Source organism: Cherax quadricarinatus, chromosome 43, assembly GCF_038502225.1.
Source record: "Cherax quadricarinatus isolate ZL_2023a chromosome 43, ASM3850222v1, whole genome shotgun sequence".
NCBI classification, from domain to species: Eukaryota; Metazoa; Arthropoda; class Malacostraca; order Decapoda; family Parastacidae; genus Cherax; species Cherax quadricarinatus.
Window position 1 is genome coordinate 16,183,616 of NC_091334.1, and position 25,881 is coordinate 16,209,496.

General features: G+C 42.8%; 1 protein-coding gene across 2 annotated transcripts in view; it reads right to left on the reverse strand.

The window, feature by feature from the left end:
• Positions 1 to 14,891, reverse strand: part of LOC128694290 (protein artichoke) — a 136,871-nt gene extending 121,980 nt beyond the window's left edge. For both annotated transcript variants that reach the window (XM_070093615.1, XM_070093614.1), the window contains exon 1: positions 14,233 to 14,891. The gene's annotated coding sequence lies outside the window, so the exon portion shown is untranslated. The remainder of the gene's footprint in view (positions 1 to 14,232) is intronic.
• Positions 14,892 to 25,881: the final 10,990 nt, after the last annotated feature.

Sequence of the window (25,881 nt, forward strand, 5' to 3'; positions counted from 1 at the left end):
ACAAACTGCTGAAGGTCAGTAACAAACTGCTGAAGGTCAGTAACAAACTGCTGAAGGTCAGTAACAAACTGCTGAAGGTCAGTAACACACTGCTGAAGGTCAGTAACAAACTGCTGAAGGTCAGTAACAAACTGCTGAAGGTCAGTAACAAACTGCTGAAGGTCAGTAGCAAACTGCTGAAGGTCAGTAACAAACTGCTGAAGGTCAGTAACAAACTGCTGAAGGTCAGTAACAAACTGCTGAAGGTCAGTAACAAACTGCTGAAGGTCAGTAACAAACTGCTGAAGGTCACTAACAAACTGCTGAAGGTCAGTAACAAACTGCTGAAGGTCAGTAACAAACTGCTAAAGGTCAGTAACAAACTGCTGAAGGTCAGTAACAAACTGCTGAAGGTCACTAACAAACTGCTGAAGGTCAGTAACAAACTGCTGAAGGTCAGTAACAAACTGCTAAAGGTCAGTAACAAACTGCTGAAGGTCAGTAACAAACTGCTGAAGGTCACTAACAAACTGCTGAAGGTCAGTAACAAACTGCTGAAGGTCAGTAACAAACTGCTAAAGGTCAGTAACAAACTGCTGAAGGTCAGTAACAAACTGCTGAAGGTCACTAACAAACTGCTGAAGGTCAGTAACAAACTGCTGAAGGTCAGTAACAAACTGCTAAAGGTCAGTAACAAACTGCTGAAGGTCAGTAACAAACTGCTGAAGGTCACTAACAAACTGCTGAAGGTCAGTAACAAACTGCTAAAGGTCAGTAACAAACTGCTGAAGTTCAGTAACAAACATCTGAAGGTCAGTAACAAACGGTTAAAGGTCAGTAACAAACTGCTGAAAGTCAGTAACAAACTGCTGAAGGTCAGTAACAAACTGCTAAAGGTCAGTAACAAACTGCTGAAGTTCAGTAACAAACTGGTGAAGGTCAGTAACAAACGGTTAAAGGTCAGTAACAAACTGCTGAAGGTCAGTAACAAACTGCTGAAGATCAGTAACAAACTGCTAAAGGTCAGTAACAAACTGCTAAAGGTCAGTAACAAACTGCTGAAGGTCAGTAACAAACTGCTGAAGGTCAATAACAAACTGCTGAAGGTCAGTAACAAACTGCTGAAGATCAGTAACAAACTGCTGAAGGTCAGTAACAAACTGCTGAAGGTCAATAACAAACTGCTGAAGGTCAGTAACAAACTGCTGAAGGTCAGTAACAAACTGCTGAAGGTCAGTAACAAACTGCTAAAGGTCAGTAACAAACTGCTGAAGGTCAGTAACAAACTGCTGAAGGTCACTAACAAACTGCTGAAGGTCAGTAACAAACTGCTGAAGGTCAGTAACAAACTGCTAAAGGTCAGTAACAAACTGCTGAAGGTCAGTAACAAACTGCTGAAGGTCACTAACAAACTGCTGAAGGTCAGTAACAAACTGCTGAAGGTCAGTAACAAACTGCTAAAGGTCAGTAACAAACTGCTGAAGGTCAGTAACAAACTGCTGAAGGTCACTAACAAACTGCTGAAGGTCAGTAACAAACTGCTGAAGGTCAGTAACAAACTGCTGAAGGTCAGTAACAAACTGCTGAAGGTCAGTAACAAACTGCTAAAGGTCAGTAACAAACTGCTGAAGGTCAGTAACAAACTGCTAAAGGTCAGTAACAAACTGCTGAAGTTCAGTAACAAACTGCTGAAGGTCAGTAACAAACTGCTGAAGGTCAGTAACAAACTGCTGAAGGTCAGTAACAAACTGCTGAAGGTCAGTAACAAACTGCTGAAGGTCAGTAACAAACTGCTAAAGGTCAGTAACAAACTGCTGAAGTTCAGTAACAAACTGCTGAAGGTCAGTAACAAACTGCTGAAGGTCAGTAACAAGCTGCTGAAGGTCAGTAACAAACTGCTGAAGTTCAGTAACAAACTGCTAAAGGTCAGTAACAAACTGCTGAAGTTCAGTAACAAACTGCTGAAGGTCAGTAACAAACGGTTAAAGGTCAGTAACAAACTGCTGAAGGTCAGTAACAAACTGCTGAAGGTCAGTAACAAACTGCTAAAGGTCAGTAACAAACTGCTGAAGTTCAGTAACAAACTGGTGAAGGTCAGTAACAAACGGTTAAAGGTCAGTAACAAACTGCTGAAGGTCAGTAACAAACTGCTGAAGATCAGTAACAAACTGCTAAAGGTCAGTAACAAACTGCTAAAGGTCAGTAACAAACTGCTGAAGGTCAGTAACAAACTGCTGAAGGTCAGTAACAAACTGCTGAAGGTCAGTAACAAACTGCTGAAGGTCAGTAACAAACCGCTGAAGGTCAGTAACAAACTGCTGAAGGTCAGTAACAAACTGCTGAAGGTCAGTAACAAACTGCTGAAGGTCAGTAACAAACTGCTGAAGGTCAGTAACAAACTGCTGAAGGTCAATAACAAACTGCTGAAGGTCAGTAACAAACTGCTGAAGGTCAGTAACAAACTGCTGAAGGTCAGTAACAAACGGTTAAAGGTCAGTAACAAACTGCTGAAGGTCAGTAACAAACTGTTCAATGTCAGTAACAAACCGCTGAAGGTCAGTAACAAACTGCTGAAGGTCAGTAACAAACTGCTCAAGGTCAGTAACAAACTGCTGAAGGTCAGTAACAAACTGCTGAAGGTCAGTAACAAACTGCTGAAGGTCAGTAACAAACTGCTGAAGGTCAGTAACAAACTGCTAAAGGTCAGTAACAAACTGCTGAAGGTCAGTAACAAACTGCTGAAGGTCAGTAACAAACTGCTGTAGGTCAGTAACAAACGGTTAAAGGTCAGTAAGAAACTGCTGAAGGTCAGTAACAAACTGCTGAAGGTCAGTAACAAACTGCTGAAGGTCAGTAACAAACTGCTGAAGGTCAGTAACAAACTGCTGAAGGTCAGTAACAAACTGTTCAATGTCAGTAACAAACCGCTGAAGGTCAGTAACAAACTGCTGAAGGTCAGTAACAAACTGCTGAAGGTCAGTAACAAACTGCTGAAGGTCAGTAACAAACTGCTGAAGGTCAGTAACAAACTGCTGAAGGTCAATAACAAACTGCTGAAGGTCAGTAACAAACTGCTAAAGGTCAGTAACAAACTGCTGAAGGTCAGTAACAAACTGCTGAAGGTCAGTAACAAACTGCTGTAGGTCAGTAACAAACGGTTAAAGGTCAGTAAAAAACTGCTGAAGGTCAGTAACAAACTGCTGAAGGTCAGTAACAAACTGCTGAAGGTCAGTAACAAACTGCTAAAGGTCAGTAACAAACTGCTGAAGGTCAGTAACAAACCGCTGAAGGTCAGTAACAAACTGCTGAAGGTCAGTAACAAACTGCTGAAGGTCAGTAACAAACCGCTGAAGGTCAGTAGCAAACTGCTGAAGGTCAGTAACAAACTGCTGAAGGTCAGTAACAAACTGCTGTAGGTCAGTAACAAACGGTTAAAGGTCAGTAAAAAACTGCTGAAGGTCAGTAACAAACTGCTGAAGATCAGTAACAAACTGCTGAAGGTCAGTAACAAACTGCTAAAGGTCAGTAACAAACTGCTGAAGGTCAGTAACAAACCGCTGAAGGTCAGTAACAAACTGCTGAAGGTCAGTAACAAACTGCTGAAGGTCAGTAACAAACCGCTGAAGGTAAGTAGCAAACTGCTGAAGGTCATTAACAAACTGCTGAAGTTCAGTAACAAACCGCTGAAGTTCAGTAACAAACTGCTGAAGGTCAGTAGCAAACTGCTGAAGGTCAGTAACAAACTGCTGAAGGTCAGTAACAAACTGCTGAAGGTCAGTAGCAAACTGCTGAAGGTCATTAACAAACTGCTGAAGTTCAGTAACAAACTGCTGAAGTTCAGTAACAAACTGCTGAAGGTCAGTAACAAACTGCTGAAGGTCAGTAACAAACTGCTGAAGGTCAGTAGCAAACTGCTGAAGGTCAGTAACAAACTGCTGAAGGTCAGTAACAAACTGCTGAAGGTCATTAACAAACTGCTGAAGTTCAGTAACAAACTGCTGAAGGTCAGTAACAAACTGCTGAAGGTCAGTAACAAACTGCTGAAGGTCAGTAACAAACTGCTGAAGGTCAGTAACAAACTGCTGAAGGTCAGTAACAAACTGCTGAAGGTCAGTAACAAACTGCTGAAGGTCAGTAACAAACTGCTGAAGGTCATTAACAAACTGCTGAAGTTCAGTAACAAACTGCTGAAGGTCAGTAACAAACTGCTGAAGGTCATTAACAAACTGCTGAAGTTCAGTAACAAACTGCTGAAGTTCAGTAACAAACTGCTGAAGTTCAGTAACAAACTGGTGAAGGTCAGTAACAAACTGCTGAAGGTCAGTAACAAACTGCTAAAGCTCAATAACAAACTGCTGAAGGTCAGTAACAAACTGCTGAAGGTCAATAACAAACTGCTGAAGGTCAGTAACAAACTGCTGAAGGTCAGTAACAAACTGCTAAAGGTCAGTAACAAACTGCTGAAGGTCAGTAACAAACTGCTGAAGGTCAGTAACAAACTGCTGAAGGTCAGTAACAAACTGCTGAAGGTCAGTAGCAAACCGCTGAAGGTCAGTAACAAATTAGTCACAACAAACTCACTAGTCACAACAAACACACTAGTCACAACAAACACACTAGTCACAACAAACACACACACTAGTCACAACAAACTCACTAGTCACAACAAACACACTAGTCACAACAAACACACTAGTCACAACAAACACACTAGTCACAACAAACACACTAGTCACAACAAACACACTAGTCACAACAAGCACACTAGTCACAACAAACACACTAGTCACAACAAACACACTAGTCACAACAAACACACTAGTCACAACAAACACACTAGTCACAACAAACACACACACTAGTCACAACAAACACACTAGTCACAACAAACACACTAGTCACAACAAACACACTAGTCACAACAAACACACTAGTCACAACAAACACACTAGTCACAACAAACACACTAGTCACAACAAACACACTAGTCACAACAAACACACTAGTCACAACAAACACACACACTAGTCACAACAAACTCACTAGTCACAACAAACACACTAGTCACAACAAACACACACACTAGTCACAACAAACACACTAGTCACAACAAACACACTAGTCACAACAAACACACTAGTCACAACAAACACACTAGTCACAACAAACACACTAGTCACAACAAACACACTAGTCACAACAAACACACACACTAGTCACAACAAACACACTAGTCACAACAAACACACTTGTCACAACAAACACACTAGTCACAACAAACACACTAGTCACAACAAACACACTAGTCACAACAAACACACTAGTCACAACAAACACACTAGTCACAACAAACACACTAGTCACAACAAACACACTAGTCACAACAAACACACTAGTCACAACAAACACACACACTAGTCACAACAAACACACACACTAGTCACAACAAACTCACTAGTCACAACAAACACACTAGTCACAACAAACACACACACTAGTCACAACAAACACACTAGTCACAACAAACACACTAGTCACAACAAACACACTAGTCACAACAAACACACTAGTCACAACAAACACACTAGTCACAACAAACACACTAGTCACAACAAACACACTAGTCACAACAAACACACTAGTCACAACAAACACACTAGTCACAACAAACACACTAGTCACAACAAACACACTAGTCACAACAAACACACTAGTCACAACAAACACACTAGTCACAACAAACACACTAGTCACAACAAACACACTAGTCACAACAAACACACTAGTCACAACAAACACACTAGTCACAACAAACACACTAGTCACAACAAACACACACACTAGTCACAACAAACACACTAGTCACAACACACACACTAGTCACAACAAACACACTAGTCACAACAAACACACTAGTCACAACAAACACACTAGTCACAACAAACACACTAGTCACAACAAACACACTAGTCACAACAAACACACTAGTCACAACAAACACACTAGTCACAACAAACACACTAGTCACAACAAACACACACACTAGTCACAACAAACACACTAGTCACAACAAACACACTAGTCACAACAAACACACTAGTCACAACAAACACACTAGTCACAACAAACACACTAGTCACAACAAACACACTAGTCACAACAAACACACTAGTCACAACAAACACACTAGTCACAACAAACACACTAGTCACAACAAACACACTAGTCACAACAAACACACTAGTCACAACAAACACACTAGTCACAACAAACACACTAGTCACAACAAACACACTAGTCACAACAAACACACTAGTCACAACAAACACACTAGTCACAACAAACACACTAGTCACAACAAACACACTAGTCACAACAAACACACTAGTCACAACAAACACACTAGTCACAACACTAACAACAAACACACTAGTCACAACAAACACACTAGTCACAACAAACACACTAGTCACAACAAACACACACACTAGTCACAACAAACACACTAGTCACAACAAACACACTAGTCACAACAAACACACTAGTCACAACAAACACACTAGTCACAACAAACACACTAGTCACAACAAACACACTAGTCACAACAAACACACTAGTCACAACAAACACACTAGTCACAACAAACACACTAGTCACAACAAACACACTAGTCACAACAAACACACTAGTCACAACAAACACACTAGTCACAACAAACACACTAGTCACAACAAACACACTAGTCACAACAAACACACTAGTCACAACAAACACACTAGTCACAACAAACACACACACTAATCACAACAAACACACTAGTCACAACAAACACACTAGTCACAACAAACACACTAGTCACAACAAACACACTAGTCACAACAAACACACTAGTCACAACAAACACACACACTAGTCACAACAAACTCACTAGTCACAACAAACACACTAGTCACAACAAACACACACACTAGTCACAACAAACACACTAGTCACAACAAACACACTAGTCACAACAAACACACTAGTCACAACAAACACACTAGTCACAACAAACACACTAGTCACAACAAACACACTAGTCACAACAAACACACTAGTCACAACAAACACACTAGTCACAACAAACACACTAGTCACAACAAACACACTAGTCACAACAAACACACTAGTCACAACAAACACACTAGTCACAACAAACACACTAGTCACAACAAACACACTAGTCACAACAAACACACTAGTCACAACAAACACACTAGTCACAACAAACACACTAGTCACAACAAACACACTTGTCACAACAAACACACTAGTCACAACAAACACACTAGTCACAACAAACACACTAGTCACAACAAACACACTAGTCACAACAAACACACTAGTCACAACAAACACACTAGTCACAACAAACACACTAGTCACAACAAACACACACACTAGTCACAACAAACTCACTAGTCACAACAAACACACTAGTCACAACAAACACACACACTAGTCACAACAAACACACTAGTCACAACAAACACACTAGTCACAACAAACACACTAGTCACAACAAACACACTAGTCACAACAAACACACTAGTCACAACAAACACACTAGTCACAACAAACACACTAGTCACAACAAACACACTAGTCACAACAAACACACACACTAGTCACAACAAACACACTAGTCACAACAAACACACTAGTCACAACAAACACACTAGTCACAACAAACACACTAGTCACAACAAACACACTAGTCACAACAAACACACTAGTCACAACAAACACACTAGTCACAACAAACACACTAGTCACAACAAACACACTAGTCACAACAAACACACTAGTCACAACAAACACACTAGTCACAACAAACACACTAGTCACAACAAACACACTAGTCACAACAAACACACTAGTCACAACAAACACACTAGTCACAACAAACACACTAGTCACAACAAACACACTAGTCACAACAAACACACTAGTCACAACAAACACACTAGTCACAACAAACACACTAGTCACAACAAACACGAATTGAGTATAAATACAAGAGGGTAAATGTGAGGTGCACTTACTGATAGATATATTGATGTCAGTGTGGAGGTAACTGATAGATATATTGATGTCAGTGTGGAGGTAACTGATAGATATATTGATGTCAGTGTGAAGGTTACTGATAGATATATTGATGTCAGTGTGGAGGTAACTGATAGATATATTGATGTCAGTGTGAAGGTTACTGATAGATATATTGATGTCAGTGTGGAGGTAACTGATAGATATATTGATGTCAGTTTGAAGGTTGCTGATAGATATATTGATGTCAGTGTGGAGGTTACTGATAGATATATTGATGTCAGTGTGGAGGTAACTGATAGATATATTGATGTCAGTATGAAGGTTACTGATAGATATATTGATGTCAGTGTGAAGGTTACTCATAAATACATTGATGTCAGTGTGAATGTTACTGACAGATATATTGATGTCAGTGTGAAGGTTACTGACAGATATATTGATGTCAGTGTGAATGTTACTGACAGATATATTGATGTCAGTGTGAAGGCTACTGCTAGATATATTGATATCAGTGTTGATGTAACTGCTAGATATATTGATGTCAGTGTTGACGTAACTCACTCCGTCACTCTTGATTACGTCAAGTCGAGGATAATATAATATTAACCAATTTAGTGTTGCCCAGCTAATATTAACATTTTTAACTAAGTTACTACACCGGTCATATCAACTTCATTTTTTGTTTTAAAACAAATTAGGGTCATGAGGCTGTAATATTATTATTTTTTTTAAATTAGGCTCGTGCGGTGGTAATATTAACCTTTTTAAAAATATTTAATTCTTAGAGGATAAAGGTTATTTTTCCTCAGATTTCTGTGTCCGGTCTTATCTTAGCCATGAGACTCGAACACAGGCTATTTCGGTTGTCAGCCGCAGGCTATGTAGCCCCTGGGCAGAAATTTTATTTCCACACACACACACACACACACACACGACGCTGGAGGACAGGAGAGTTAGGGAAGACATGATAACGACATACAAAATACTGCGTGGAGTAGATAAGGTGGACAAAGACAGGATGTTCCAGAGATGGGACACAGAAACAAGGGGTCACAGTTGAAAGTTGAAGACTCAGACGAGTCACAGGGATGTTAGGAAGTATTTCTTCAGTCATAGAGTTGTCAGGAAGTGGAATAGTTTGGCAAGTGAGGTAGTGGAGACAGGAACCATACATAGCTTTAAGACGAGGTATGACAAAGCTCATGGAGCAGAGAGAGAGGACCTAGCAGCAATCAGTGAAGAGGAAGGGCCAGGAGCTGAGCCTCGACCCCTGCAACCAGGTGAGTACAATTAGGTGAGTACACACACACACACACACACACACACACACACACGAAGAAGTGGAGCCAGGAGCTATGAGTCAACCCCTGCATGCATAACTAGGTGAGACACACACACACATGGGCAGACTAGGAAGTTAAAAGCTCAAATGTGTTATAGGGCTGTCAGGAAGTATTTCTTCAGCCTCAGTGTGTTGAGAAAGTGTAATGTTCTGGACCAAGTACAGGAGACAGGCTAAAGTACACTATTGTAGGGATAAATTAGTGACGACCCATGAGGCTGTTCCTTCCAGCAAGGGACATGCAACTGGAACCAAATTTATTACAGACATAGATTTATTACAAACATAGATATATCGCAAACAGATCTTTTACAGACAGATTTTTTACAGACAGATTTTTTACAGACACATTTATTAGACAGATTTTTTACAGACAGATTTTTTACAGACAGATTTTTTACAGACAGATTTTTTACAGACAGATTTTTTACAGACAGATTTTTTACAGACAGATTTTTTACAGACAGATTTTTTACAGACAGATTTTTTACAGACAGATTTTTTACAGACAGATTTTTTACAGACAGATTTTTTACAGACAGATCTTTTACAGACAGATTTTTTACAGACAGATTTTTTACAGACAGATTTTTTACAGACAGATTTTTTACAGACAGATTTTTTACAGACAGATTTTTTACAGACAGATTTATTACAAACACAGATTTCTTCCAGATATACAAACAAAACCCTCCCGTATATATTGATGCAGTACCAGTAAATGAAATATTTTATATGTATTTTGTCAGTAGTTACCCTGGAGAGTGAAGACGACGACTGGAACCTCCGAAGTCAGACATGGACAACCTTCCAGGGAAGGTGCCATGAATGCTCGGGGGGGGGGGGGCTCTTGATCCTAGGAAATGTGGCTATCTACCTTAGCCTCCTCCTGTATGTCCCTGACGAGTTTAACGCTTCCTTTGAATATAATAATAGTTTACATAAACATTTTCAGTTGATGTTTCGAATTTTTTTCAGATAATTCAACTTTTTTAAATATTCGTGGTAGCTTATTATTGCTATTATTATTAGTAGTAGTAGTAGTAGTAGTAATAGTAGTAGTAGTAGTAGTAGTAGTAGTAGTAGTAGTAGTAGTAGTAGTAGTAGTAGTAGTAGTAGTAGTAGTAGTATAATTAATATTATTACTACTAAGCCAGTACTTTCCTATATCCTTCCTAAATCTAAATTTGTCGAACTTAAATCTACTGCTGCGAGTCCTGGCTCGGTTAAATATTTCCAACACGCTATTTATATCCTCTTTATTTATTCCAACTTTCCACTAGACTAAACACAGGCTAATGAATACCCTGTTAATTCATCTGTTATTTGATTGAAGGACTGGAACCCAAAGCAAAAAACAATGACCACGTAAAATCACATACACAGTTGAATAACTCACCTTTCCCAGCGTAGGAAGAGGACCAGCAATTAAGTTTCACATCCCGTGAGGTCGATACTCACTCCATTCTCACTATTTGACGACCACTCCGTCCTTAATATAACGGAGTATCAAGGTGAGATAACTTGCCCAGGCTTTTCCTCACCTCCTGCTTCAACTATTATGGCTTGTGGGTACCAATTTAGCATCCTGTGAAGGAGGGATTAAGGTGGTACAACTAGTAGTACCACTGGTCCAGCCATCATGTCGACGCCTTCCTTGGAGCCACTAAGTTGTATTCTCAAGGTACTCTGAATACAGCCAGGCACCCCAACTCAAATTTATTTTGAGCCCAAAATAATCGGTGCTGGTCACACTTTAACATACAATGGCATACAAATATCCCGGTAGCTTTTCCGAAAGCCTGCACACGTACCATTGTACGTTATGGTCTTGTAAATCAGTGAATTAAAGCTTATTCCAATATTTAACTACAGTGTCTGCGTAGTGCATTAATTAGTTAATAAGATGTTCAGTTTACGTTACTGCAATAAAGTCCTGAAATGTGGACACCAGCCTTAACTAAGGTCCACTAGTGGACACCAGCCTTAACTAAGGTCCACTAGTGGACACCAGCCTTAACTAAGGTCCACTAGTGGACACCAGCCTTAACTAAGGTCCACTAGTGGACACCAGCCTTAACTAAGGTCCACTAGTGGACACCAGCCTTAACTAAGGTCCACTAGTGGACACCAGTCTTAACTAAGGTCCACTAGTGGACACCAGCCTTAACTAAGGTCCACTAGTGGACACCAGCCTTAACTAAGGTCCACTAGTGGACACCAGCCTTAACTAAGGTCCACTAGTGGACACCAGCCTTAACTAAGGTCCACTAGTGGACACCAGCCTTAACTAAGGTCCACTAGTGGACACCAGCCTTAACAAAGGTCCACTAGTGGACACCAGCCTTAACTAAGGTCCACTAGTGGACACCAGCCTTAACTAAGGTCCACTAGTGGACACCAGCCTTAACTAAGGTCCACTAGTGGACACCAGCCTTAACAAAGGTCCACTAGTGGACACCAGCCTTAACAAAGGTCGATTAGTGGACACCAGCCTTAACAAAAGTCCACTAGTGGACACCAGCCTTAACAAAGGTCCACTAGTGGACACCAACCATAACAAAAGTCCACTAGTGGACACCAGCCTTAACAAAAGTCCGCTAGTAGACACCTGCCTTATCAAAAGTCCACTAGTGGACACCAGCCTTATCAAAAGTCCACTAGTGGACACCAGCCTTAACAAAAGTCCACTAGTGGACACCATCCTTAACAAAAGTCCACTAGTGGACACCATCCTTAACAAAAGTCCACTAGTGGACACCAGCCTTATCAAAAGTCCACTAGTGGACACCAGCCTTAACAAAAGTCCACTAGTGGACACCATCCTTAACAAAAGTCCACTAGTGGACACCAGCCTTATCAAAGTCCACTAGTGGACACCAGCCTTATCAAAAGTCCACTAGTGGAAACCAGCCTTAATAAAAGTCCACTAGTGGACACCAGCCTTAACAAAAGTCCACTAGTGGACACCAGCCTTAACAAAAGTCCACTAGTGAACACAAGCCTTATCAAAAGTTCACTAGTGGACACCAGCCTTATCAAAAGTACACTAGTGGACACCAGCCTTATCAAAAGTCCACTAGTGGACACCAGCCTTAACAAAAGTCCACTAGTAGACACCAGCCTTATCAAAAGTCCACTAGTGGACACCAGCCTTATCAAAAGTCCACTAGTGGACACCAGCCTTATCAAAAATCCACTAGTGGACACCAGCCTTATCAAAAGTCCACTAGTGGACACCAGCCTTATCAAAAGTCCACTAGTAGACACCAGCCTTATCAAAAGTCCACTAGTGGACACCAGCCTTATCAAAAGTCCACTAGTGGACACCAGCCTTATCAAAAGTCCACTAGTGGACACCAGCCTTATCAAAAGTTCACTAGTGGACACCAGCCTTATCAAAAGTCCACTAGTGGACACCAGCCTTATCAAAAGTTCACTAGTGGACACCAGCCTTATCAAAAGTCCACTAGTGGACACCAGCCTTATCAAAAGTCCACTAGTGGACACCAGCCTTATCAAAAGTCCACTAGTGGACACCAGCCTTATCAAAAGTCCACTAGTGGACACCAGCCTTATCAAAAGTCCACTAGTGGACACCAGCCTTATCAAAAGTCCACTAGTGGACACCAGCCTTATCAAAAGTCCACTAGTGGACACCAGCCTTATCAAAAGTCCACTAGTAGACACCAGCCTTATCAAAAGTCCACTAGTGGACACCAGCCTTATCAAAAGTCCACTAGTGGACACCAGCCTTATCAAAAGTCCACTAGTGGACACCAGCCTTATCAAAAGTTCACTAGTGGACACCAGCCTTATCAAAAGTCCACTAGTGGACAACAGCCTTATCAAAAGTCCACTAGTGGACACCAGCCTTATCAAAAGTCCACTAGTGGACAACAGCCTTATCAAAAGTCCACTAGTGGACACCAGCCTTATCAAAAGTCCACTAGTGGACACCAGCCTTATCAAAAGTCCACTAGTGGACACCAGCCTTATCAAAAGTTCACTAGTGGACACCAGCCTTATCAAAAGTCCACTAGTGGACAACAGCCTTATCAAAAGTCCACTAGTGGACACCAGCCTTATCAAAAGTCCACTAGTGGACACCAGCCTTAACAAAAGTCCACTAGTGGACACCAGTCTTATCAAAAGTCCACTAGTGGACACCAGCCTTATCAAAAGTCCACTAGTGGACCCCGCCCACCTGTGACCATGTTTTCGACTGCTGCATCTCAGCACTCCAATATAAAGGTATCCATTATCATACCTCTGTATCAGATTAAAATAACAATGCTTGCTGTACAGGTTTTGTATACGTTTTAGTTATCAACTTGTCGGTATTATATATATCTAATATTATGTTGCATGTCACCTGTATACCACCAAAGATACCTTTTAATTCTTAAAATAGGATCAAACTATGTATATACGTACTGGAGATAAGCATATCTCGGTATATACACACTTGTCACAGAAAATCCTTGTGCTGTAACTCCTAAGTCACATTATAGACAGACATCGGAAATGGTGTGCAAATAAGACACATGGAACGTTTAGCAAAGTTTTTGGAGACGTCTTGCCCACCAAGGGTTTTAACCATTAAATCTGATTTATAAAGCACCCTGATGGGCGAAACGTATCCCCATTAAAGTTTACTAAATCAAATCAATATCTTTAAATTCTTATTGAAAATTCACAGGCTAACTTTTTTGTTTTTGTTTATAATGGTGATAATTTACGTGAGGAGAAAAAAAAAGGGCCCTGGTTATGCAGTGCATGTCAAGTACATGGTCTTATTTCCATATATTATGTACACTTACCCAGTTAACGTCGTGAGAGGTGTGTACAACACTCACTTGTTCACCTCCATCACGAACATATGTTCCCCTTCATTATTCTTGGAGGAAATTCGACCCTTACTCCACTTTCCTGTCAAATCTATTTATGTATATAACTTATTTCTCTGTTTCGGCACCGTCACTTCACTTGCATCCGCACGTCTTGCTGGGTAATCAATCTTGCAGTTGCAATATGGTTCTCTGGTGAACCAGATAGTGGAGAGTTACTGGGTTTTTTGAGTGTGTTAAAAATATATACAGGATGCAGTGGTGTCATTGATCAAGGGTCTAACACACCCCCTTACACACCTCCTCATCCACTACCTTCCACTGCACAATTGTCTTCCTTTACTTCTACTGATCTTTTCTCCGAAATCATATGGGTTTTTTTTATATAAATTCATTTACACATAAATAATCTTTTTTTTTCAAAAAAATTCTTACCCTTTTAAAAAATGCAGTTCGGTAAACCATGGTATTTACGGTTTTTTTTTTTTTTTAGTTCAAGTGTCGACTGTTTTTGAATGGAATACAGAAATGTATAGTATGGGTAGTCAGGGAATAATATTTCACTTTAATAAAAAGATGTGTACACGAGTGTGAGGATGAGCGAAACTACCCGCTACACCTCACCCGCACGGTGGTCGGGTCAACACTGTCCTGGAATTCTCTCTCCTGGAACCTTTCCTGGATCTAGTTGCCACATTCCCAATTCCCAGCACATCTCCCTAATTTTTCACAATTCCCCGTTCTTGAGCGTATCCACATTGATTCCCAGATTTCAATATATCACACGACACCTATTAATACGACTCCTATCAATTCTGCTTTCCGTATTGCGCAGTGCAATTTACCATCCGAAATTTATTTAATTCTGGAATTAAACATTGACTGACTCTGACGATTCACGTGAGCCACACTGATAACATCAAGATTAATGTAGAATATAATTGAAACTGTAAACAAGACACAAATATATGGTATCTACTGTAAGTAGACGGGAGTGAAGAGTCAGTTTTGTAGAGGTAGGCTATGTGCCAAGCTTCTCTCAAGACTGAGCGAGACGTCATCAGGGTAAAGACTGCGTCAATCTCTCTTTGCCATACTTGTCGGCGTGGTCTAGGAAGCCTGGTCTGAGACCGGGCCGTGGGGACGATGGTCCACAAAAACGTTAACAGAGCAGGCAATATTTCGCCAGTCAAAGCTACACGGAACCTCGTAATTTTATTATACACCGCTTTACTCACCTCAGGGTAAAACGTCGCACAATAAATACGTTCCTACTAAACGTGTTTGAAACCACTTGGTCTCTCCTGTTACCTCCACGGAGACTAGTGGAAGTAAACGTTGGTTTACGTACGTTCACTGTGGCGGCTGCCTTGAGGCGCCTTTATTGTGTACCATAATAAATGTGGGTGAGATGTTATCAACAAATTTTGTTGAAAATAAGAAAAAGTTTTGGAGTGAGATTAACAAGTTAAGAAAGCCTAGAGAACAAATGGATTTGTCAGTTAAAAATAGGAGAGGAGAGTTATTAAATGGAGAGTTAGAGGTATTGGGAAGATGGAGGGAATATTTTGAGGAATTGTTAAATGTTGATGAAGATAGGGAAGCTGTGATTTCGTGTATAGGGCAAGGAGGAATAACATCTTGTAGGAGTGAGGAAGAGCCATTTGTGAGTTTGGAGGAAGTTCGTGAGGCAGTAGGTAAAATGAAAGGGGGTAAGGCAGCCGGGATTGATGGGATAAAGATAGAAATGTTAAAAGCAGGTGGGGATATAGTTTTGGAGTGGTTGGTGCTATTATTTAATAAATGTATGGAAGAGGGTAAGGTACCTAGGGATTGGCAGAGAGCATGCATAGTTCCTTTGTATAAAGGCAAAGGGGATAAAAGAGAGTGCAAAAATTATAGGGGGATAAGTCTGTTGAGTATACCTGGTAAAGTGTATGGTAGAGTTATAATTGAAAGAATTAAGAGTAAGACGGAGAATAGGATAGCAGATGAACAAGGAGGCTTTAGGAAAGGTAGGGGGTGTGTGGACCAGGTGTTTACAGTGAAACATATAAGTGAACAGTATTTAGATAAGGCTAAAGAGGTCTTTGTGGCATTTATGGATTTGGAAAAGGCGTATGACAGGGTGGATAGGGGGGCAATGTGGCAGATGTTGCAAGTGTATGGTGTAGGAGGTAGGTTACTGAAAGCAGTGAAGAGTTTTTACGAGGATAGTGAGGCTCAAGTTAGAGTATGTAGGAAAGAGGGAAATTTTTTCCCAGTAAAAGTAGGCCTTAGACAAGGATGTGTGATGTCACCGTGGTTGTTTAATATATTTATAGATGGGGTTGTAAGAGAAGTAAATGCGAGGGTCTTGGCAAGAGGCGTGGAGTTAAAAGATAAAGAATCACACACAAAGTGGGAGTTGTCACAGCTGCTCTTTGCTGATGACACTGTGCTCTTGGGAGATTCTGAAGAGAAGTTGCAGAGATTGGTGGATGAATTTGGTAGGGTGTGCAAAAGAAGAAAATTAAAGGTGAATACAGGAAAGAGTAAGGTTATGAGGATAACAAAAAGATTAGGTGATGAAAGATTGGATATCAGATTGGAGGGAGAGAGTATGGAGGAGGTGAACGTATTCAGATATTTGGGAGTGGACGTGTCAGCGGATGGGTCTATGAAAGATGAGGTGAATCATAGAATTGATGAGGGAAAAAGAGTGAGTGGTGCACTTAGGAGTCTGTGGAGACAAAGAACTTTGTCCTTGGAGGCAAAGAGGGGAATGTATGAGAGTATAGTTTTACCAACGCTCTTATATGGGTGTGAAGCGTGGGTGATGAATGTTGCAGCGAGGAGAAGGCTGGAAGCAGTGGAGATGTCATGTCTGAGGGCAATGTGTGGTGTGAATATAATGCAGAGAATTCGTAGTTTGGAAGTTAGGAGGAGGTGCGGGATTACCAAAACTGTTGTCCAGAGGGCTGAGGAAGGGTTGTTGAGGTGGTTCGGACATGTAGAGAGAATGGAGCGAAACAGAATGACTTCAAGAGTGTATCAGTCTGTAGTGGAAGGATGGCGGGGTAGGGGTCGGCCTAGGAAAGGTTGGAGGGAGGGGGTAAAGGAGGTTTTGTGTGCGAGGGGCTTGGACTTCCAGCAGGCTTGCGTGAGCGTGTTTGATAGGAGTGAATGGAGACAAATGGTTTTTAATACTGGACGTGCTGTTGGAGTGTGAGCAAAGTAACATTTATGAAGGGGTTCAGGGAAACCGGCAGGCCGGACTTGAGTCCTGGAGATGGGAAGTACAGTGCCTGCACTCTGAAGGAGGGGTGTTAATGTTGCAGTTTAAAAACTGTAGTGTAAAGCACCCTTCTGGCAAGACAGTGATGGAGTGAATGATGGTGAAAGTTTTTCTTTTTCGGGCCACCCTGCCTTGGTGGGAATCGGCCAGTGTGATGATAATAATAAATAAATAAATGTCCCAAATTTACATTTAGTTTTCTAGAAGTTGTGACCGTAATTGTATTTCTGCGCTAACATGTTGTTCCAGTCTCTGCGCTAACATGTTGTTCCAGTCTCTGCGCTAACATGTTGTTCCAGTCTCTGCGCTAACATGTTGTTCCAGTCTCTGCGCTAACATGCTGTTCCAGTCTCTGCGCTACTATGTTGTTCCAGTCTCTACGCTAACATGCTGTTCCAGTCTCTGCGCTAACATGCTGTTCCAGTCTCTGCGCTAACATGTTGTTCTAGTCTCTACGCTAACATGCTGTTCCAGTCTCTGCGCTAACATGCTGTTCCAGTCTCTGCGCTAACATGTTGTTCCAGTCTCTACGCTAACATGTTGTTCCAGTCTCTACGCTAACATATTGTTCCAGTCTCTACGCTAACATGCTGTTCCAGTCTCTGCGCAAACATGCTGTTCCAGTCTCTACGCTAACATGCTGTTCCAGTCTCTACGCTAACATGCTGTTCCAGTCTCTACGCTAACATGTTGTTCCAGTCTCTGCGCTAACATGTTGTTCCAGTCTCTGCGCTAACATGTTGTTCCAGTCTCTACGCTAACATGTTGTTCCAGTCTCTGCGCTAATATGTTGTTCCAGTCTCTACGCTAACATGTTGTTCCAGTCTCTGCGCTAACATGTTGTTCCAGTCTCTGCGCTAACATGCTGTTCCAGTCTCTACGCTAACATGTTGTTCCAGTCTCTGCGCTAACATGTTGTTCCAGTCTCTACGCTAACATGTTGTTCCAGTCTCTGCGCTAATATGTTGTTCCAGTCTCTACGCTAACATGTTGTTCCAGTCTCTGCGCTAACATGTTGTTCCAGTCTCTGCGCTAACATGCTGTTCCAGTCTCTGCGCTAATATGTTGTTCCAGTCTCTGCGCTAACATGTTGTTCCAGTCTCTGCGCTAACATGCTGTTCCAGTCTCTGCGCTAACATGCTGTTCCAGTCTCTGCGCTAACATGCTGTTCCAGTCTCTGCGCTAACATGCTGTTCCAGTCTCTGCGCTAACATGCTGTTCCAGTCTCTGCGCTAACATGCTGTTCCAGTCTCTGCGCTAACATGCTGTTCCAGTCTCTGCGCTAACATGCTGTTCCAGTCTCTGCGCTAACATGCTGTTCCAGTCTCTGCGCTAACATGCTGTTCCAGTCTCTGCGCTAACATGCTGTTCCAGTCTCTGCGCTAACATGCTGTTCCAGTCTCTGCGCTAACATGCTGTTCCAGTCTCTGCGCTAACATGCTGTTCCAGTCTCTGCGCTAACATGCTGTTCCAGTCTCTGCGCTAACATGCTGTTCCAGTCTCTGCGCTAACATGCTGTTCCAGTCTCTGCGCTAACATGCTGTTCCAGTCTCTGCGCTAACATGCTGTTCCAGTCTCTGCGCTAACATGCTGTTCCAGTCTCTGCGCTAACATGCTGTTCCAGTCTCTGCGCTAACATGTTGTTCCAGTCTCTGCGCTAACATGTTGTTCCAGTCTGAAGCAGAGTACAGAGCTCCGTGGACCAGCATAATCTTCATTTTACTGAAGTTTCTTAAGATATTAAGTAGCTTTTCTGGGCCAACAATAGAGAATAGAATAGAGATATGTTTGTGGGGAAGCGCTAAAGCAGTAGGGGCCATATAGCTCATCTGAAGGTGTGAAGAAGTGTTTGTGAAGGTGTACATGGTTCTCAGAAAGTCAGGCGAATAAGGCATGTTTTCCAGACTGTGATTGCGTGAATAACGCACATAAAGGCACTAGCACCTTGGTCCCTCATAACCCTCCCCCCCTTCCCGCGGAAAGTGGAATGAGGCAGGGTTCATACATAGTTTTAAGAGTAGGCACGATAAAAGTCCACGAGGCAAGGAGGGAATGAATCTGGTAAACGGCAAGTTAAGAGGCGGGGCCAGGAGCTAAGCCTTGACCCGTATAGCGCTTGATTCCTCTCTCTCTCTCTCTGTATATATATATATATATATATATATATATATATATATATATATATATATATATATATATATATATATATATAGAGAGAGAGAGAGAGAGAGAGAGAGAGAGAGATCAAGTATTCATGACTTGTGGAATACAGGTGAATTACAACTTTAAAAAGTCTCTGATAGTAGATAGGCTTTCAATCCTAACAAATGAGTCAAGATATTAGGTACTGAAAATAACTTAGTGATGCAGGGGTAACCTTACCCTGGTGTCGACGATACTCGGAGCCTCGTACAATACCTACATCATGTTTATGTTCGCGATAGTGTAAAATTTAATATTGTGCTAATTTAATTTATTAGACAGTTCCTCGTAAACGTGATTAAGTCTGCGGGGTTTCCGTGCCACATTTCACTGTCTTAGCCATTGATCCCACGTATGGGCATTTATATTAAGTATATGTATGTATAAATATGAATTCTTCCTCCGTAAGTCATGCGTGTTGTAAGAGGCGACCAAAATGCCGGGAGCAAGGGGATAGTAACTCCTTTTCCTGTATTAATTATTAAATTAAAAAAAAAATTATTCTTTTTAGGTCACCCTTACTCGGTGGTATACGGCCTGTTTGTTGATATAAATAAATTATATATATATATATATATATATATATTATATATATATATATATATATATATATATATATATATATATATATATATATATATATATATATATATATTCTTCTTTCAACACACCGGCCGTATCCCACCGAGGCAGGGTGGCCCAAAAGGAAAAAACCAAAGTTTCTCTTTTAACATTTAGTAATATATACAGGAGAATGTGTTACTAGCCCCTTGCTCCCGGCATTTTAGTCGCCTCTTACAACACGCATGTCTTACGGAGGAAGAATTCTGTTCCACTTCCCCATGGAGGTAAGAGGAAATAAACAAGAATAAGAACTAGAAAGAAAATAGAAGAAAACCCAGAGGGGTGTGTGTGTATATATGTTTGTACATGTATGTGTAGTGTGACCTAAGTGTAAGTAGAAGTAGCAAGACGTACCTGAAATCTTGCATGTTTATGAGACAGACAAAAGACACCAGCAATCCTACCATCATGTAAAACAATTACAAGCTTTCGTTTTACACTCACTTGGCAGAACGGTAGTACCTCCCTGGATGGTTGCTGTCTACCAACCTACTGCCACAGGACGGTAGTACCTCCCTGGGTGGTTGCTGTCTACCAACCTACTACCACAGGACGGTAGTACCTCCCTGGGTGGTTGCTGTCTACCAACCTACTACCACAGGATTGTAGTACCTCCCTGGGTGGTTGCTGTCTACCAACCTACTACCACAGGATTGTAGTACCTCCCTGGGTGGTTGCTGTCTACCAACCTACTACCACAGGACGGTAGTACCTCCCTGGGTGGTTGCTGTCTACCAACCTACTACCACAGGACGGTAGTACCTCCCTGGGTGGTTGCTGTCTACCAACCTACTACCACAGGACGGTAGTACCTCCCTGGGTGGTTGCTGTCTACCAACCTACTACCACAGGACGGTAGTACCTCCCCGGGTGGTTGCTGTTTATCAACCTACTACCACAGGACGGTAGTACCTCCCTGGGTGGTTGCTGTCTACCAACCTACTACCACAGGACGGTAGTACCTCCCTGGGTGGTTGCTGTCTACCAACCTACTACCACAGGACGGTAATACCTCCCTGGGTGGTTGCTGTCTACCAACCTACTACCACAGGACGGTTGTACCTCCCTGGGTGGTTGCTGTCTACCAACCTACTACCACATGACGTTAATACCTCCCTGGGTGGTTGCTGTCTACCAACCTACTACCACAGGACGGTAGTACCTCCCTGGGTGGTTGCTGTCTACCAACCTGCTAACACAGGACGTTAGTACCTCCCTGGGTGGTTGCTGTCTACCAACCTACTACCACAGGACGGTAGTACCTCCCTGGGTGGTTGCTGTCTACCAACCTACTACCACAGGACGGTAGTACCTCCCTGGGTGGTTGCTGTCTACCAACCTACTACCACAGGACGGTAGTACCTCCCTGGGTGGTTGCTGTCTACCAACCTACTACCACAGGACGGTAGTACCTCCCTGGGTGCTTGCTGTCTACCAACCTACTACCACAGGACGGTATAACCTCCCTGGGTGGTTGCTCTCTACCAACCTACTACCACAGGACGGTAGTACCTCCCTGGGTGGTTGCTGTTTACCAACCTACTACCACAGGACGGTAGTACCTCCCTGGGTGGTTGTTGTCTACCAACCTACTACCACAGGACGTTAGTACCTCCCTGGGTGGTTGCTGTCTACCAACCTACTACCACAGGACGGTAGTACCTCCCTGGGTGGTTGCTGTCTACCAACCTACTACCACAGGACGGTAGTACCTCCCTGGGTGGTTGCTGTCTACCAACCTACTACCACAGGACGGTAGTACCTCCCTGGGTGGTTGTTGTCTACCAACCTACTACCACAGGACGGTAGTACCTCCCTGGGTGGTTACTGTCTACCAACCTACTACCACAGGACGGTAGTACCTCCCTGGGTGGTTGCTGTCTACCAACCTACTACCACAGGACGTTAGTACCTCCCTGGGTGGTTGCTGTCTACGAACCTACTACCACAGGACGTTAGTACCTCCCTGGGTGGTTGCTGTCTACCAACCTACTACCACAGGATGGTAGTACCTCCCTGGGTGGTTGCTGTTTACCAACCTACTACCACAGGACGGTAGTACCTCCCTGGGTGGTTGCTGTCTACCAACCTACTACCACAGGACGGTAGTACCTCCCTGGGTGGTTGCTGTCTACCAACCTACTACCACAGGACGGTAGTACCTCCCTGAGCGGTTGCTGTCTACCAACCTGCTACCACAGGACGGTAGTACCTCCCTGGGTGATTGCTGTCTACCAACCTACTACCACAGGACGGTTGTACCTCCCTGGGTAGTTGCTGTCTACCAACCTACTACCACAGGACGTTAGTACCTCCCTGGGTGGTTGCTGTCTACCAACCTACTACCACAGGACGGTAGTACCTCCCTGGGTGGTTGCTGTCTACCAACCTACTACCACAGGACGGTAGTACCTCCCTGGGTGGTTGCTGTCTACCAACCTACTACCACAGGACGGTAGTACCTCCCTGGGTGGTTGCTGTCTACCAACCTACTACCACAGGACGTTAGTACCTCCCTGGGTGGTTGCTGTCTACCAACCTGCTACCACAGAACGTTAGTACCTCCCTGGGTGGTTGCTGTCTACCAACCTACTACAACAGGACGGTAGTACCTCCCTGGGTGGTTGCTGTCTACCAACCTACTACCACAGGACGGTAGTACCTCCCTGGGTGGTTGCTGTCTACCAACCTACTACCACAGGACGGTAGTACCTCCCTGGGTGGTTGCTGTCTACCAACCTACTACCACAGGACGGTATTACCTCCCCGGGTGGTTGCTGTCTACCAACCTACTACCACAGGACGGTAGTACCTCCCTGGGTGGTTGCTGTTTACGAACCTACTACCACAGGACGGTAGTACCTCCCTGGGTGGTTGTTGTCTACCAACCTACTACCACAGGACGTTAGTACCTCCCTGGGTGGTTGCTGTCTACCAACCTACTACCACAGGACGTTAGTACCTCCCTGGGTGGTTGCTGTCTACCAACCTACTACCACAGGACGGTAGTACCTCCCTGGGTGGTTGCTGTCTACGAACCTACTACCACAGGACGTTAGTACCTCCCTGGGTGGTTGCTGTCTACCAACCTACTACCACAGGACGTTAGTACCTCCCTGGGTGGTTGCTGTCTACCAACCTACTACCACAGGACGGTAGTGCCTCCTTGGGTGGTTGCTGTCTACCAACCTACTACCACAGGACGGTAGTACCTCCCTGGGTGGTTGCTGTCTACCAACCTACTACCACAGGACGGTATTACCTCCCCGGGTGGTTGCTGTCTACCAACCTACTACCACAGGACGGTAGTACCTCCCTGGGTGGTTGCTGTCTACCAACCTACTACCACAGGACGTTAGTACCTCCCTGGGTGGTTGCTGTTTACCAACCTACTACCACAGGACGGTAGTACCTCCCTGGGTGGTTGCTGTCTACCAACCTACTACCACAGGACGTTAGTATTATCTGCCTTTATTTATATCCTTGTCTGCAGAAATAATTCTCAGTGAACTTATATATTTAATATTGTTTTGCATTGTAATTTAATTTAACTAATACCACTTACTATGCAAGACAATATATATATATATATATATATATATATATATATATATATTTATATATATATATATATATATTTATATATATATTTTTTTTTTTTTTTTTATTATCACACTGGCCGATTCCCACCAAGGCAGGGTGGCCCGAAAAAGAAAAACTTTCACCATCATTCACTCCATCACTGTCTTGCCAGAAGGGTGCTTTACACTACAGTTTTTAAACTGCAACATTAACACCCCTCCTTCAGAGTGCAGGCACTGTACTTCCCATCTCCAGGACTCAAGTCCGGCCTGCCGGTTTCCCTGAATCCCTTCATAAATGTTACTTTGCTCACACTCCAACAGCACGTCAAGTATTAAAAACCATTTGTCTCCATTCACTCCTATCAAACACGCTCACGCATGCCTGCTGGAAGTCCAAGCCCCTCGCACACAAAACCTTCTTTACCCCCTCCCTCCAACCCTTCCTAGGCCGACCCCTACCCCGCCTTCCTTCCACTACAGACTGATACACTCTTGAAGTTATTCTGTTTCGCTCCATTCTCTCTACATGTCCGAACCACCTCAACAACCCTTCCTCAGCCCTCTGGACAACAGTTTTGGTAATCCCGCACCTCCTCCTAACTTCCAAACTACGAATTCTCTGCATTATATTCACACCACACATTGCCCTCAGACATGACATCTCCACTGCCTCCAGCCTTCTCCTCGCTGCAACATTCATCACCCATGCTTCACACCCATATAAGAGCGTTGGTAAAACTATACTCTCATACATTCCCCTCTTTGCCTCCAAGGACAAAGTTCTCTGTCTCCACAGACTCCTAAGTGCACCACTCACTCTTTTTCCCTCATCAATTCTATGATTCACCTCATCTTTCATAGACCCATCCGCTGACACGTCCACTCCCAAATATCTGAATACGTTCACCTCCTCCATACTCTCTCCCTCCAATCTGATATTCAATCTTTCATCACCTAATCTTTTTGTTATCCTCATAACCTTACTCTTTCCTGTATTCACCTTTAATTTTCTTCTTTTGCACACCCTACCAAATTCATCCACCAATCTCTGCAGCTTCTCTTCAGAATCTCCCAAGAGCACAGTGTCATCAGGAAAGAGCAGCTGTGACAACTCCCACCCTGTGTGTGATTCTTTATCTTTTAACTCCACGCCTCTTGCCAAGACCCTCGCATTTACTTCTCTTACAACCCCATCTATAAATATATTAAACAACCACGGTGACATCACACATCCTTGTCTAAGGCCTACTTTTACTGGGAAAAAATTTCCCTCTTTTCTACATACTCTAACTTGAGCCTCACTATCCTCGTAAAAACTCTTCACTGCTTTCAATAACCTACCTCCTACACCATACACTTGCAACATCTGCCACATTGCCCCCCTATCCACCCTGTCATACGCCTTTTCCAAATCCATAAATGCCACAAAGACCTCTTTAGCCTTATCTAAATACTGTTCACTTATATGTTTCACTGTAAACACCTGGTCCACACACCCCCTACCTTTCCTAAAGCCTCCTTGTTCATCTGCTATCCTATTCTCCGTCTTACTCTTAATTCTTTCAATTATAACTCTACCATACACTTTACCAGGTACACTCAACAGACTTATCCCCCTATAATTTTTGCACTCTCTTTTATCCCCTTTGCCTTTATACAAAGGAACTATGCATGCTCTCTGCCAATCCCTAGGTACCTTACCCTCTTCCATACATTTATTAAATAATTGCACCAACCACTCCAAAACTATATCCCCACCTGCTTTTAACATTTCTATCTTTATCCCATCAATCCCGGCTGCCTTACCCCCTTTCATTTTACCTACTGCCTCACGAACTTCCCCCACACTCACAACTGGCTCTTCCTCACTCCTACAAGATGTTATTCCTCCTTGCCCTATACACGAAATCACAGCTTCCCTATCTTCATCAACAT